General features: G+C 42.8%; 1 protein-coding gene across 3 annotated transcripts in view; it reads right to left on the bottom strand.

Annotated features, from left to right (window-relative positions):
- The window catches only part of LOC105277043 (lachesin), a 123,179-nt gene extending 106,741 nt beyond the window's left edge, over positions 1 to 16,438 (bottom strand). For all 3 annotated transcript variants that reach the window (XM_011335176.2, XM_011335177.2, XM_011335178.2), the window contains exon 1: positions 15,949 to 16,438. The gene's annotated coding sequence lies outside the window, so the exon portion shown is untranslated. The remainder of the gene's footprint in view (positions 1 to 15,948) is intronic.
- Positions 16,439 to 17,525: the final 1,087 nt, after the last annotated feature.

Here is a 17,525-nt window from a genome sequence, read left to right as displayed (position 1 = left end):
ATTATTCCACTTTTCCAAGAGTAAATGGATAAATTAGATAAAGACAAGTTGCTTGAGTCGTAACGGACAGTGAGTGATTGTTAACGATCCAGTTCGAGTTGTCCTTCGCGATATGTGTAGAACCAGTGACCCATGAACTCAATAGAACACCCTTCACTCATTCATCGTGCATGCCTGAGGATTTTACGAGGGTCCTCCCCCTCACGAATCAACCGTGTTTTCGTCAGCATATTGCCTAACGAAATTATTATACCCGACATTACTCATAATTAAAATTTTGTAGCTGCGTAATATTACAATGCATTATGGTGGTTACACAAATTTCAGCAAAACCATAAAGATTAAATTTGCAAATTTAAATTATACGTAAATGACTGACGCTCGCACGTACCCGCGAAAGTAAGGAATTACTGTCGCGCAATTTGCTGTTTGCATGAAACAATAAACATTGTCTATAGTTACAGTTTCTGACGGTCGCTAAAGTCGCGTATATTCACATAAATAGTCAAATAAAAAGAGAGACATAACCGCCGCTTTATCGGTGTGCATAGCGGCGAACTTCCGGTGTAAAACTGCTTTTTTCCTCGAACGTGCTCTCTCCGCGGAAGGATTAAGCAACCGGCCGGACCAGTGAGGAAGTGCACCTCGTCACGGAACTTTTAAGTAGCCGCGGAAAATACGCGAAACTGCCACGCTACATATTTCTCTCGTTCCTTCGAGTCACCACTTTCGTTGCAATTTGTTCGCAAAACGTGCAGCCACGGATCGACTTTCGGTTAAAGTGCTAAAAATATTAGCTCTCGTTAACTTCTCACTCTTAGTAAACAAATAATTGATAAGAAATTATTGCTGATATTATGAGAGTGTAGTGACCTAATGTGTTGCTTTAATTTAATAGAACTCTCCATTAAATCATTATAAAATGCTGTAACTTTTTTGGATGAAATATTTTTTATTATTCGCGACATTTAGACATTACAGGTACGCTGATAAACTATTTTACGAAAGTTCTGTTTCGTTGTTGCAACAATTTTGCTTCTGAGTGAACGAACAGTGACCAACGTGACACACAAAAGTTACGAATGAAAAAGTTGCAGTCCGTTTAAACTTTTTTCCAGCCACTCACTCTCTCTCTCTCTCTCGGCATTTCGCGAGACATCTACTCGCGCAGCAAGTGCAAACAGTTAATTCTTCGCGATTCGCAATTTTAATCGGACGCCGACAACACGACTTTTCAACCGAGTTTGCGTACAGTTGATCATAGTTCCTTCCTTTTTTATTTTTTTTCCCGAGTGCGGACGCACAATACCGTACCGCGGGACGGGGTTGCAACATGGCTACGACATTGCGCGACACAAAGAAAAGAATGCACCACAAGCGACCGCGTATTTCAAAGTAAATGTTCGCCGTGTCGCGATGTCAAATACTTTTTATTTCAGCGGAACGGCTAGTTGCCACACTAAACCGTCCCTTTGTTAGAATTACAAATTCATGCTCGCGCAATACGTTCAATCTTCTTTATAGATATGCTCCCGGGTTTTCTATTTGATATTCCTATAAATTTGCACGTACAGAGTTTGATTGTATAATATAATCACTAAATTACATAATAATATGCTGCCGTTTGTTCTCATCGCGTTTAATTTTGGATAATCAAAATCAATCATTTTACGAATTATTAAACCAAATCTCATAAAAAAATGTTGCAATAATTACAAGATATATATATGTTTCTCATTCAGTAAATTCGGCAAATTATCGTGCTATTTATTTATTCACGCCGAAATATTCCAATCTCAAATCGCTGTTACATTACGTGAATGTAATAGTAGCAATTGAGGTCGGTATTCTCTCAAGAATGTCCGCGTTATGTGTCCATACACATCGATTCGCGTGTCCCGTGGAGATTCGTAAAATTATATGGCGAGACATAAAGGGGATTTCGTGGCGGACAAATAGACGCTCGCGGCAGAAATCAAACTTTCATCGCGGCGAAAATGTCGGGAATGTGGGAAGCGACATCACAGGAATTCGTCGGATCGTTACAGGAATCGAATGAGCCACTCGAATGCGAGTCTTGGCTGGGATATTAGGCGATGGTTACCAGAAGAGCGGGCGATAAAAGTCGTATGGGAGAACCTAATTCGGGGCCGAAGGGGAATATCCGGGAATAAAGCGGACCTTAGTGGATATGCCCGTGCGAATCGTCGGCGAGTTTCGTCGAATGGTACAGCTAGATTTTAAACGACTGCATTATACACAATTACTTGTCACTGATAAATATCGGAGCGAGTAAAGTAATAGAAATAGCAGTTCTTTCAGTATCGCACTCTCATTTGCTGTTATTTATCATTCGGAATATTTGTAACTATATATGACTCACTTAAAATCTGTATGTACGCGTGTTCATATATTTATCTCACCGTAATTTATTACGTCAGGCAACAAGAATTAATTTTTTACCTTGATGTCTTCCTTGAAAAATATTATTTTGAGACTGGTCGCTCAATTTGTATGTTACCTGCACGATGAGATCTTCTCGCACATTGCTCTTGGATTTCTTTAAATTACTGTCACAGGATACGAGATTTGCGTTGCCATTACCTCTTGTACGACGCAACGTCGGAGATATGATTCTGCTGTAATAATATTCATCCGGCACGATTTAGCGGTAACGCTTGAGGCCAACCGACATGCCACCGTAAAGTGCATACGGTTACATTGAGCTTCTTTGATCCGTGTATGCAAGGTATACACATCTGTTCCTTTGGATCATATATTTTTCATTTCATTTAAGATAACGCGAACAAAGCGAACGAGAAATAAGATTCTAAAATGTCTTTATGATATTGCAAATTTTCTCAGTGTAATCTGACATGGTATCTTCCAAAAGTGAGACCGGAATCTCACAGAAAAATGAATTTTATCCGCATAAAATGAACCTTATTGCTATTTTATAATGTAATATTATCGTGTAGTTGGAAAATCGAGAATAAATGGATGCATCTGATTCTTCAATATTCAATGCACTCAAAACCTATCGTAATGATTCTTGTAAAACTTGCAAGCACGATTTCTCAAATTATTCCACACTTTTACGTTCCATCGGAATATCGAGCTCTCGCAGCGTAAATTGGTGAACGTTGCAGGGAACCCCCGGAAAAAGCCCGCGACTAACCCCCTCGCACCACATCGAGCGCGAAAAATGCCGCACGCGTCCGCTCGGTTTCGCAGCCCGTTCACTTCCCCCGATTGATTCGTTCGATTAACGTATGGAGTATCGTCACGCGTTGGCCGCGAATGACTGTTTCGCCATTGCGCGACGATTCGATGGTGCCATCGTCACGCTCGTTACCCCCTACGTTCGCGCATCCCCTCGTAACGCACGCGGCACAGATCGAGCACGCCTGGCCGAGGGCGTAACGCGCAACGTAACGCGGTGACATGTGGGCGCCACGAAAAAATTACGTAAATTAGTGTCTATTGCGGCGGCGCGGCTTGCGGTCGGCCGGATCGCGGGGGTGAGTGAGAGAGAACGAGAGGGTGGAAACCGAGTGAGAGGAAACGCGCGGAGAGACGCGAGGGATGACACGGCGAGTCCTCGGCGAGTTCGCGCGAGGGGTATGAGAGCGGGGTACGGAACGGGAGAGGTGAGGGTGCGCAGGGTGGTCCGATGGGACTGTGTGTGATTGATGAGGCAGTGATAGCGACGGGTCTGCACTCGACACCTCGCTACTGCCACCAAACAATGCATATTCATCGGTCGTATAAATAATGCCTGTTTAATACATAAATATACATTAACGTAGGGGCGGAGGGTGAGAAGGGCTGGCAGAGGAACGGAGGGATAACTGTGCGACTCGCTGTGCCGGATAGATGACCGCGCGCCACCGCCGTGGTACGATCGTCGGCAAACGAAGGTAATTCCTACCGACCGATCAAGAGGTCGCATTTGTATTTGAGATTTTTATTTCCATCGTCGTTGTTTTTCCGGGATTTCGTATCGCATCCATGCCCCGACGTATTTCTTTGTGACATTTAGTTTAGTCGTTTTTTTGTTTTAACGTATCTGCTATTTGAATCGTAGAATAAAATCCTTTCCACTACTGTAATATTGACAATCATGTTATTAATTATAACTGCCATTTAATAGCTATTTTGCCAAAAGTATATATCCTTTAATTAATTTACGACGATAATGGGATGGCGAATAAAGTATGAATCAAATGTCAGTGTGTAATATGTTAAAGGATTTTTTCCGCATCGCGCTAGAATTTATTATAAACCGCGTAAACGTGTGTGGAAATGCAGCACATATATTAATGAAAAAATAAATTACCTACGGAAGCGGAGAAGCTGTTCAACAAACTTTTCCGGACTTAATATTTTAAATAAATATCAACAACAAGTTTTAATAAATTGTATGGGGCGTACGAGGAATTATAGATCAAATTGTTATTTTTTAACGAACGATATATGCATTTGTTTTTCGCATAAATTTTCGTGGAAATGTTTAATATCTACGCGCGCAATGAACATTTTCATGTAAATACCCGCGGCACAATGCAATGGGGGTATCATGCGTAATATCGAGATACGATACGTCCTATGTGCAAATCGAACCGGACAACTGTTGGCAAAATAAAAACAATTTCCCCTCTCGCGGCTCTCACGATCACACGATACGTCGACCGTAAAACCGGACGTGCAATTTTTCGAAATTCCGTCACGCCGTTGCGTGCGCGCGCGCGCGCTCAAATTCATACAATATTTATTCGACGCAATTTTCCGCGCCAAGTCGACGCGCGGCGACGCGACGCAGCGCGCCGCATCGGTTTTGTTCTCCGCGGCTGGATAGAACCGTCTCACAGGAAATTTAAATCTGTCGAATCGCGAGTTTCAATCCAGGCTGCATGATTGGGCGGATCTTTCCTTCTCTTTTTTTTCGTTGCCATTTATCATGACGGATTAAGCCCTCATTTATCATCAGCGTGGTGCCTGATGAACGACTCTGCGACTTCGTGGGTGTGCGCGCGTGTGTACACAGTATCATGCTTCGTATCATCAGCGATATGGTAATGAGCTTCTTATAAGATATGCTGTGTCGCATTTTAGATAAATTTCCGGCGAGAAATTTCCGTGCGAGAAAGCTCGACGTACTTTGCAGCGGGGTGCAAGTGTGTGTGCTTATCCAGTGGGCTCGGTTAACATTAAACAAAGCGTATAACATTGTCTATTCTTCCCAGTATAGCGTCCAGCAATTATAATTTCCGTACACGCTATATCACGTTGCGATGATAGAGCATGCCTGATCTTATCCTGATGTTGCAGTTAATCCTTCTTTCAACAGTATTTAATACAGCTCCTAGAAAAGGGGATGATATCCAGGCTCCTTCCCTAACACTTATCACGCGGACTCGCGTGTTCCGTCCTCAATATCTCGAATCTGCTATCGGTCGTTGCGGACACGCGAGTCCACGTGTTAAACGTGCAGTTCGCAACGCTGCTATCGCGATACGATTTTTCGATATCCCGCGTATATTCTGCATACGCAATTGGTATTATACATGCACGAGTGTGCAATATCTGCGGCGCGTATCGTTCCTGTGCGACGACTGTCATTGGGAGTTACGAGAGCGATGCGGACGGCGAAAATATTAAAGTTGCAGCAGTGAAACGTAACAATCGCGTTATCGAGCAACAAGTGCGGTAACCGCTCATTAAAACCTCGAGAACGTGGAACGTGATGCTGATGATAACTCCGGTAAAAAGTGAAACCGCATAATGCGAAGATATCCTTCGCAAAATATCCCTCGTAAAACGTGCTTTACGGCACTATGAAACATTCCGAGCCGCGCGATGGGCATACTTCCCTCAATAAGACCTAACCAGTTGCTTAGGTCGAGTCGGGGAATATTTTCGCCGTAATGCCCGGAGTTAATCCGGGGAGCCGTCACGGGGGAGAGTTTCCCCGGCCTCATTGTCGGAGGCGGCTGCCGCGAAATTAGGTATCGGGGAGGAAGAAAAGGTGAGACGACAGCTGGGACGGGAGGAGAAGTCAAGACAGACACGGGTTCTCGTTACCGGATTCGTGTAATCCGCCTCAATTAAATTTCGAGGTCGGTGGAATAACAATTGCCCATGAGCCGGCGACGTCCGTGGCTACGGTTCCTCCGCGTTTCCGTTGACGATAGCTTTCTAGTCGGTGTGCAATTGAATCGCTAGATTAAAAGGGGGAACAAGCTCTTTTAACGAGTCCCATAAGAATGCGGTATAATAAAACGATAAACGTATTTTTTGTACCGCTGAATACCTTGCAAATTGAATACTGACGCTCTCAGAGTCGTCCACGACAACGAGTTCACTTTCAGAGCATACGAATGTGAAGCGACGACCGTGATTAACGTAATACGCGATTTTGAGGTCGCTTCATCGAGCGGCAGGAAACGAGGATCCGCACGGCGTTTGCCTTGCCGCAAAATATGCAATGCACGACGAGAACGTCAACGTATCGTCGTAACTTTCGAACTCGGCCACACGAGTAAATTACATCCGAATGACAACAATACTCACGGCCGATATCACGCCGAGGTATCGCCCGGAATCGGATCGTGGTGCAACGAAAACGCACGCGATTCAATTTCGCAGGATTGCGCGATACGCGCCGCGTAAATAAATCGAAACTCGACCACGAAAAAGGCACCAGTCCTTAGCGAGCGTTCACACGTTCGCACGCGGAAATCGGCCCGATCGATTGCAGACACGATATAACAGGACGAACTGCAAGATTCACAGTTTTGTGGAATTTATTTATTTTTGTTCCATTTTCAGTCCTGATGGAAATGTTCACAAAAATGTCGGTTCGCTGTTCTTTTAAATAAACATATAGCAAACGATTGTATTTTTCATATAGTACCGTGTTTGCGTGTTCTGCACATTTTTATAATTTTAAACGTCTTTAAACCATGATTTGCGAATATTTAACAAAAAGCGGGAGATTTAACAAAACACTTATCAATATACGTATATAAATTATTTTATGTAGAAACATGAGGCTAAATCGCCAAAAGTATCGCGATGCACAAAACATTTTTAAAATAATTGCTCGCCGTAAAACCGATTCGATGGACGCGCTCTTGAAGATTAGCCGATTTAGGCAAGCAACAATTTCGAGATTCGCATTCTTTTTGCTCATCCGCGGGAAATTTCCACGCGGAAAAGTGACGCTCGATACCCTGAAAAGCTCACGTTGCAGTCGCAGCCGTATCGACAGCGATGGCGGCGACAGCGGTAGGCCGCGTGCGGTCTTTGACATAGATAGGGGGTTCGACGAGAACCACCCCTCGGAGCAAAGCTCTGCGGCGGAGGGCGGGGGAGTGAAATAGCCGGCGTCGAATAACGGTTGATTACGCGTACAGGACGAGAGGAATGTCGGGACCGAAAGGGGAACCGCGGGTTCGCTCGAGATACGAACAGGGATGAGACGAGAGAAAACTTACGAGATACGGGCACAACATCTGGCGCTCATAAGCAAAGTAATACCTTTCTCCGGCTGTGGCCACGCGGATTTTTCCGCAATTATAAAAGACATCCACCGGCCACGCTCGCACGCAAGCATGACATCTCCCTCTCGTTGCCGGCGACGCGCTGTGTCTTACATAAGGGGTGGTCTCAGTTTATTCTCGTCTCTTAAACTTTGAGGCAGTAGTTGTTCCTCGTTTTGTGCGGCAAGGAATTACTCGAAGAAATTTGCGGCTTATGTTGTTACGTTAACATCTGGTTTCTCCACGGCGACGTAACAAAAGATAGAACAATAGAAATTTTAACTTTGGAAAGTTGAGTTTAAAACTGTTTGTTATAATATTTTGGGGATTTAAAATTTAAGTTTTATGGTATTTTAGGTTGTATTATATTTTAATTAAAATCTACTTTCTCTTTCCAGTTATTATATGCATATTAGTTATAAGCAATTTATTGTGGTTGATGAAAGTAGCGCTAATTCTGAGACACCACGTGTGCATCCTTTCCTCGTGGCTAGAATGCAATATTCTCACATACGAAGCACTCCCATGGCAAACAGAAAAGAAAATTGGCGGAGACAAGAATCGAAGAACGTTTCAGGAAATTCGAGATCAAGCTTGCACAGAAATTTATCCACGATTCGATAATCAAAATCCGCCCTCCAGATTATTGTATCCAGATATCTGCAATTTTTGTTTTAAATTGCTCAAACATTATCCAAAAAATAATATTCAACTAAATCGGTCCTAAAACTTAATGAACCAAACTGTTACATTTATCTTAAAACAATATTGTAAAATTAAATATTAAATTATTAGCCAGCTTTCCTGCAAAATGACAATCTAAAAAACATTATGTATTTTTGCAACGTTATCCGGAAATGAATGCATCCGTCCAGAATAGATCGCAACTTCGTTCACGTCATAGTCCATGATCCACGTGGAAAGCTTGAAGCTGGGAATTCGCGACGTCCGCTCGCTCGCTCGAGGCGCGCCGCGCGTGCATCGACCGCGCTCTCGCCGTAATCAATCCGTCGGAGGCGCCGGCGAGCGAGAAAGAGAGAACGAGATGGCGAGCGCGTGTTAACGATCCACTGATCAATTAGGCTTCGCGTGCGACGCGCGTGCGATGCCCGCGCCGAAGGCCGCACAGAAGAGGAGTGCATCTCCACCCTCCCCGTTCGCGTGGCAGCGGCGTGTAACACGTGTAACACGTCGGACAGGGACGAAGAAGAAGCGTGCTAGGGGTGCTGGCGTGCAGAATTACGAGAAGATCGCGTGCTAAACGATTTTGCTCTTCGCCCTCTCCGCACACGCCGTCCCACCACCTTTCTCACCCCCTTGCCTGTCCTCTGGCCCTTCACTCTTCCCTCGATGCGATGGCGGCACACCGCAGATCCGCGGCATTGCATTATGCACGGGCATCCTATTTTCTGCTGCGAGTTAGGTCGAGTATTTTCGGGGTTACTATAAATTATAAAAAAAAACATGTCACTTTTTAACTCGCGCGAGGATTTTATTATTTATGTCTCCGGTTATGCGAAGTTTTTGCAAAACGTCAAACCATGATCGTCGAATTGGGAAAACGTCGAATTGGAAAAAAAACTGGATTTATAATAGATTTTGCAAAATAAAACGACATCGTGGAAACATTCGGACGATTTTATATCATCAGCTCGTATTTTCCACAATCCGGTATCGTATCCACAAAGAATTAGAAACTCCCTCGCTAAACAGCGAATAGTACGTCGCTTTTATTTCTGATTGTAAAAGTCGCATTTAGAAATTTAATGGATCCAATCACCGGAAATGTCAAAAAATTCTGAAAGATACCTCCGGAGTAAACGAGCGAATTGAAAAACGCATTAAGAGGAGGATAAAACGAGATGGAAAAAGGAGATAATATTGTGCCTCGCGATGAAACTTCGAGTTTACGAGATTTATGGCGGTACAAAAATTGTATCCCGGTCGGACCTCGTTGTAACGTAATCGTTGCAAATTTACAGCAGGTGAACGATATCCTCTCTTCTGAAGAGTGAGCCGCTGCGGTTGTCAAGCTAATAAATTTCAGATATCCATGTACGCGCGGACGCGGCGGAGGCAACAATATGAACCGAGAAGAGCGCATAAATCACTTTAACGCCCTTCGCCTTCAATGGCTGACACGTCCAATTTTTATATGCAACGCGATGCGACACGCCACGGCGATATATCGATAATTGCGGTTTTTGTCACAACGGATCGACGTCGCGCCCGGCGCGAAATGATCGAAATTTTTCAGCAGCTCGTTATCGTGAAGCTAAACAATGCTGCGTTTATTAAACTGTTCTCGCGTTATAAAACATTGATGCTGCCCATTGTGTCGACAGAGGAGAGCTGAAACGTTAATTGCGCGTGAGACCCGAGCGTGTTATTGTCGCAACTGCAGTCTTTATTTTTCACCGTGTCGAAATTCAAGCGCTTAACACCTGAGTTTATTGCTATTATCAAGCCAATATCGTAAAACGGAGTAAGAACGCGACAGTATTATTTTTTTAATTTTTAATTTGCGTTTTAAAATTAAAACGCTTTTAAAATATCCTTCATCAATCGTTTTATCTCGTCTTCCATCAAAGTCGCTCTCAGCAAACCTGCTAATCTAATTCTTCTATTTTGCGTCACACCGATATTTTCGCAGTTAAGAAGAGAGAAAAGAAAGCAATAAACGAGACAGCTAAATTTAGATAAATGAGGCACGCTGAACCCGGATGCTGAAATTAAAAGACCGCGTCTCACGACGTCCGCGGTTGACGTGGTTTGTTTGAGAGAAAAGACGAAAACGGTCTGGCGTAATTCGGTTTCCCGATGGAGGCGACTGGCATTTCGGAAAATCGTATAAATTGCGAATAGGGGGGAAAAAAACGGTGAATCGATTGTCAAGATTCTTAATGGACGGGAAAGAAGCAAATAGGAGAAAGGCAGCGAGATGCTCGCCGATAGTTCACCGATAGTCCACTCTCTTGCGATCCCCTTTTCTCTCTTCTTCCCACCATCCCCTTTCCCTCCTTTCACCTCTCCGTCTCTTCTCGTTGCGCTGCATTCTGGTGGCGCACGAGCGTATAATGCACGGAAGTCCTCGAAGCCCAAAAAGGAAATAAACAAGCCTCTAACTGAAATCGGGAATGTGAAGTGGATGGTAGTTTAAAACGATTCTCTTGGCTGCTTCCGCCCCTATCCTCCACATCTCTCTCTCTCTCTCTTTTTCCCGCCCGATAGTCGCATTCCGCACCCTCTCCGCTTAGAGCGGCGCTCTTAAACGTAAGCGCACATACATCACTCACCCATACATCCGTTTACGTTCACGTACGCGCGCGTACGTATATCGATACCACCCTATACGGTACTTACATGACCCACATGAGCAGGAAGTTAAGCGATACTCGAAAGCGAGACGAACTCGAGTAATGCCGGGAGTCACAAATCCGTCATTTCGAGCGAGCAGGGTAGCGGCGCGTTCAGGGCGCATCATAAATAGCCGAATCCCCCAAAGTCTCCACGGACATATCTATATCAAATGTCGTTTTCCGCCGCTCCATTTTTGCAACATTTCTGTGTCTGGAATTTTTTACCGTTCCGTGTCATACTAGTTTTAATGGAATGTCGAGAAAAGAAATATGATAAAATTTATATTTTATGTGAATGAATTGGATATGCGCCGCTAATGGAACAGTAGTATTGCGTTTGCAAATTAGAGGGAACACAAGTTAAAATTGATGCGCGTGTATGCATTGGCAAAAATAAATATACGATAAATGCTAATAAATTCATAGAGCGTAAAGCAACGTGTAAATTGATCGAAATGAACACATAGAATAAACGAGTCCATTGAAATGCGATATTTAGTATTTGAATGTATGTGTCACAAAAATCCTAATATAACGTGCCTGTAAAGTGCCCGATATCTACGATTATTAATTTAAATTGCCACTTTCTCGTTTAAAGCTTCATAAAATTTCAAATCTGGCGTTTTCATTTAGTAATGCGTGCATACATACGTTGCAATAATTTTATTACAATTATTTCATGAAAACGTTAATTAAGATCAAAAATTCAAAATGTTAAAAAACAGATTACGTTCTGTAATATCGAATTTATATATTAACTCACGCAAAACTCAATGTAAAAGTATGAACTTCTCGTGAATGCATTTTTTTGTGTGAAGGATAAGAATCATAAATCTACTTTTTTATTTATTTCATCGTCCGTAATCTTAAGTCGCCAAGCGTCTATAACTACACTTCATGAACCAATACAAGACGCTAGAAACATCTCCGAGATCTCAACACTGAGACATCGGAAGTATCCCTCGTTGCCAATCGTTTCGACCTTCGCGATGCACGTCGTTCCTCGTACTTCCCATTATATTGCACGCTCCTGCCATCGGAAGAAACGAGCGGATAGAAGAGAAAATAGCTGGCGCGGTTAATTAAGCGGACTCTAGCAGAGACTAGTAGACCTTCCCTCCGACTGAAAACCTATTAGCTCAGCTACGAGCGATCGATCCACGTCCCGGTTAAACTAATCTATATTTACGGTACAAAGATTGAACCGGCAATACAAGCCAGAACCAAGTGCACTGCCATGCTGAGACACTAAAGCAGCATCCACGTGCACTTATCGAATATCTCGATATCGAACGAAAACTCCCCTGTATAAAAATGGATAAGACATGGCAAAATAAATTCCCGATTGGTTCTTTCACATAAGTCATACTAAACTAAAGCGTATAGACAGAATGAACTCAACTTACACGAAAGTGGTATCAAAAGCGTAGCATCGAATCGGACACATCGAACCGCTCGCATCGCGAGATTGATTTCGGAACCGCATAAACGTGAAGGTACAATATGTTAATTTCATGGACGCGATATTAATTACGTTCTCTCCGGAATTCTCGGGGAGAAGATGGGGTGCGAATGGTAATAGTCTGATTGCGAAAAATCGTACACGGGCGCGACGTATGATTAGATATAAAAAGAGGAAATTAAAATCGGCCCGACGTATAACTGAAAATACGCTTATAAATTATGCACGCGCGAATACCTATCGCTATTAAGCGTGCAGAACAAGCGTAGTTCCCCTTTACAAAGAGGGAGTCTCCGTGTAACACTCTCTCTCGTGTAATATTATTTCCGCATAAATCTTATAAAGCACGCGGCTGACGCGAGCGACGGCGGCATGACTGGCTAGCGAGTCGCGCTTAAACCGCGAAGATGAGAGAGGAGCGAGATAAGAGGAGAAAAAAAAGCTTGCAGGAAAATGGATGCGTCATGTGCTGTAACTTACTTTGCCGCGCGCGAGTTAATCTAACTACGAAGTTTCCCATATAAGAGTAGGCGAGCTTCCACATGCGCGCGCTCGCGCGCTCAGCTTTCTCCTAAGTAGTTTAAGTTAATCAATGCTAATTTCATTCCGCTTTAGAGCGGTAGAGCGGGATTTACGCAATCGGGTCGGAATCGCGAACTCTTTAACCGCGTTTCGTTGCGGACTTGACGCTGATTACTGCTCCTTATGATCCTTATAAACGGCGAAAATCGCGCGGTTTGTTGCTCGCGTCGCGCCGCGATGCGAATGAACTTCCGACTTGGATGACAGTTTCACACCTCTCGCGCCGGGATAATGATAAACTTCGTTGAAGAGCAAATGTGTCCCGCCGCTGGTGGTTCGAGATTTTACGATTCAAATGCTAAAGCGCCGCCTCTCGGAAATGTGTTTCGGAACAAACGTACGAAGATTTTTCCGAAAGCTTTACGTGTCCATTAATTCAACCGACTAGACTCTCTGTGCTGCTCGTGGCGCGGAATACATTTTGCGAGCGCATCTCTCGTATAATTAAAAGGATAACATAATGACTGAAGTAATTACAAAGCGTGAAGCTTCGTATTATGAACATTACGTTGATAGACGTATGCAAATTATATATCAAAAAATGGAAAACTGCAACAAAAGCGAAGGATCATACCCGTTCCCTCGAAAGAAGGCGAACGAGAAAAATAAGTATGTTTACTATTAAAAATTCGACGTTGCACTGATAGTTTGTTCGATATATCGACAAGCTTTACAATAAAAAAAAACATGCCCTTTCACGTGGAAAATAGCGAATTAATATTTAAGTGATAAATAACTTGACGCGTGAGCGAGAATTTCTTCCATAATTATCTACAAACACGAATATCGACAGGACAAGTCGAATAATTACTTTTCTCTTGTTATTTTGCGTGAGAAAATATGAAGGACGGAGTCGAAGATGTACCAGCGTTGCTTAAAGCCAATTAAACTTCCCGTAATTCGAACTTCTATTAATACCTCGTCTATTCTGTTTTAAATTGATTCAGAAATAATTACTCCCAGAAACTGCTTGCAAAATAGTATTTTATCTGCGTATCTACGTCTCTCTGTTCGTTATATGAAACGTAACCAAATTAGAGCTGACCTTTAACGTCGCAAATAAATCGATTTGAATTAATATGACAATCGAATAAATTCAATCTTCAATTTACATCGCTTTTCCTAATGGGCCGCATTTCTAATTGACAACTGTTAATTTTACACAAATCGTCCTAATGAAAATTGCCCCATTTTCACTATAAATTTTGAACGACTTGTTTTCCGAGAAATTTCCGTGATGTTACTCTCGTTACTTGTACATTATAGAACGATATTAAATCCCGTCGTACAAAATTGTATATCGTGAGAGCAATATGAGCCAAATATTTAATAATGGTTACGTCGCCGATGCGAAAGGGTAGAATTAAGAGGCGCGATTCAGGTGCCTAATTAACTTCGTATCACAGGATTCATTCGCTCCTCGATGCTCCTAGCGGCGACTCCTATGAGAAAATGTGCCTCGGGAAAACGGAAAACCAGGAATAAACAATAACGCGCAAACTGCTGCTATTTCCGTCACTCTCGACGAGGAAGAACGAAGCGGCGGAGACAGCTATATCCGCGAAACAGCCACATTTTACGATTCTCTCGCGGGCACGTAAAAGTGCCGAGGCTGGAGAAAGCGAGGAGGGATGATGCTCCCGCGGCGCAGCGGGGTTACCGTTTTGGAAAAAATCGGGGTAGGCTGTGTCGGGACACGGCCGCAAGTTTTTACCGTGAATACGTCATGTTAATGGAAAGAGTTCAAAGAAAGATAGTAGTTTCAATCAACTGTGTATATTTTCAATATCACAATATTACAAGTTTTTCGGGTTGGTCAATTAAAATCGGACACCCTATATATTTAAATCCAAAGTCGACACCTTGTATATTATAATAAGATAAAGTGAGATACCCTATATATTATAATTATAATTAAAATGAGACTGTATATTAAAATTGAATGATAGAAATTTCGTCACGCGTGACGCTCAACTTTTCAAATTGGCATCCATCGAGTTATAAGACGTATTCACGTCAAAAAGAAAGAAAAGAAAAGGAAACGAGGGAACGGATAATTGTTCGCGAATCGCCTTGAGACGCGGGCGTCGTGTCGATCCATCTCGCCACGAATCTTGTGAAGAATTACTCCCGTAATTAGATGCCCGCGATTCTGGGTGGATGTGTCGGAGATGACTGTACACCCACCTGCCGTGGTGTCGGTTGCGTTGAGGGAAATTGGACCGCGGAAATTTCTGCCGTTGTGACACCTCTTGTGCGCGTTCGCTTACAGAAGTCTACGTGCGCGTAATTAACGCAAATTACGTAATTAATGAGACCGGCTGAAAGTGCCGGACGCTCGTCAGATCTCGTCTGTTGCCGACGCCGACGTCTGACTTACGTACATATATATTTGTGTGATGAGACAGTCAGAAGATTAATACTATAATAATACTATTTTTGTGTCATAATGTGTTACATGACGGAGCAGATTATGGTTTCTCTTATTTGTAGATTCTTTTGTGGATTAGTTGGATTTTATTATAGAGCTGTGGAAAATGGTCAAGGGCGATTGATTAACCTGAATTCTATTTTAAGCAAGCAGCGTGGGACAGATATGTAAAATGATAACTCGTAATTTAAACTATGTATAATAGATTAAAATAGATTTATATCTTTAGTTTTAGATAACAAGATCTTAATTCATAATTTTAAAACAAACTATATTAATAAATATCTAATTTGAATAATTGAGTAAAAGCTCAATTATGTCGAAGAACTCGCGTTGCTCACTTACGTAATGTGATAAGAGTAAATAATCAATAGTATCTTATAAAAAATAATAAATGCAAGAAAAGTTTCAATATTTAAGATAAACAGATATCGACGTCCCCATTTTGTTGCAGAGGAAATTTTATATAATCCATAAATGGTCCAGCAATGATTCGCAACATTTTCTTACAAATTGTTAAACAACAAAGAATCGCAGCGAGTCAGCGGTCGCAGCTGATAAAGGACTTACCTTATTAGAACGTATTCTATCCCCGATAATCCGTATACCTAAAATCTCCCCCGGCAGCAAAACATCACGAACCGCCCTTAGGAAACACGGTCACCACCTTTCAGCACCATTCACGATGACCTCGAGGTTACACCACCCTACAGGAATCACGTGTTCTACCGCGCGGGGAGGCGACCGCGCAACTCAGGATGCACTTCAGGATCTTGCGACCGATCTCGCGGGCTCAACAGTCCTCTCGCTCTGTCTTATCATAGTCACGTGATCTACCTCTGTCTACCCGCGAGATGCTCAATTTCAGAGCACACGGAGAGGTTTCTTATCGAGGGGATCTTGGTCGCGAAGACCCCTTTTTAGAATCTCCAGTCGGGCAGACTCGATCGAAACGTTCTCGACTCGACGTGCCTTCTGATAGTGGTCACGTGGCGAAGGACTCGTCCGAGTATCGAGCAGGTCGGCGGAACGCGTTGCACCCTCTCGGTGATCCGTCGGGGACTGCGTTCGCCACGACTCCCCACCAGGCGCCTCGGGGGTTGGACGCCCCCGCATCGGTTCGGCACCCCGACGCGCGACGTCGCTCCGCCTCCACGTGGAACACCGAATCCCCACCTAGTAAACGTGCCAGGGGCTTGATCCCCGCTGGACGCCGACGGCGTCGTCTTAAGTCGACCGCGACGCCGAGGAGGCCCGCCGTCGTCGCCGTCGTGGTAGCCGGCGAGTCGATGAACAAGTTGGGACCCTCGCAGGAGTGCCAGATCCCATAATGATACTATGGAATTATTGTATCATCCTCTAACGCTGTATATTACATATAGTATTAGATATTGATATTTTAATTTTACACATTTAATATTTAAGTTATATTCAATATTTAGTATACAATATTTGAAGTAGGACTGATCTAAAAATGTGTTATATAAGAGTTGCATTATTAGTCAAACTAGACTATGTTATATTAGGTTATATTAGATAAATATTATATTAGATAGTAGTCACATTTAGAATTGTGAACTAGATCTTAAGTTTTAGAATATTGCAGAATGAATTTTAAGTATTTTCAATATAGAAATATAAAATAAGTAAGCAAAAACTCGCCGAGACATCTGACCTTTTATATCATGTGTCCAGACAGATATTTTTATTTCAATCTCGTTTTTTATTCCTTTTTATTTTCTACACAAATAATTTAACAATATCTAGAATCATGATTTTAACGAAAAATCGTTCAGATCTAGCACTAAATGGAAATAACATCGAAAGGGAATAAATTGCACGGAGATTTGTTAAGATGCATAAGTCGATAGACACAACTTATTTAAAACCGCAATAATCTCGAGAGAATGACACGATTCGCAAATCGCGCGTCATTTGCACTAATGCGTGTATGCCACGGTTATACTGTCCGCAAAGAATTCCTCCGCGCCTTCATGTTTATTCAGCATTTTTAATGGTACCCTCCCTCTTGTTATTCTCCGCTCGCACCTTCCTTTTATCTCGGCGGCGCTATATTGCAGTTTCTCGCATAAATTTAATAATTAAAGGCGCAGGACATCGGAAAGACATTTAATATTGAAATAAAG

The sequence above is a fragment of the Ooceraea biroi genome, chromosome 3, assembly GCF_003672135.1.
Source record: "Ooceraea biroi isolate clonal line C1 chromosome 3, Obir_v5.4, whole genome shotgun sequence".
Taxonomy (NCBI): Eukaryota; Metazoa; Arthropoda; class Insecta; order Hymenoptera; family Formicidae; genus Ooceraea; species Ooceraea biroi.
The sequence above is the reverse complement of the archived record's forward strand: the minus strand, read 5'-3'. Positions and strand labels throughout refer to the sequence as shown.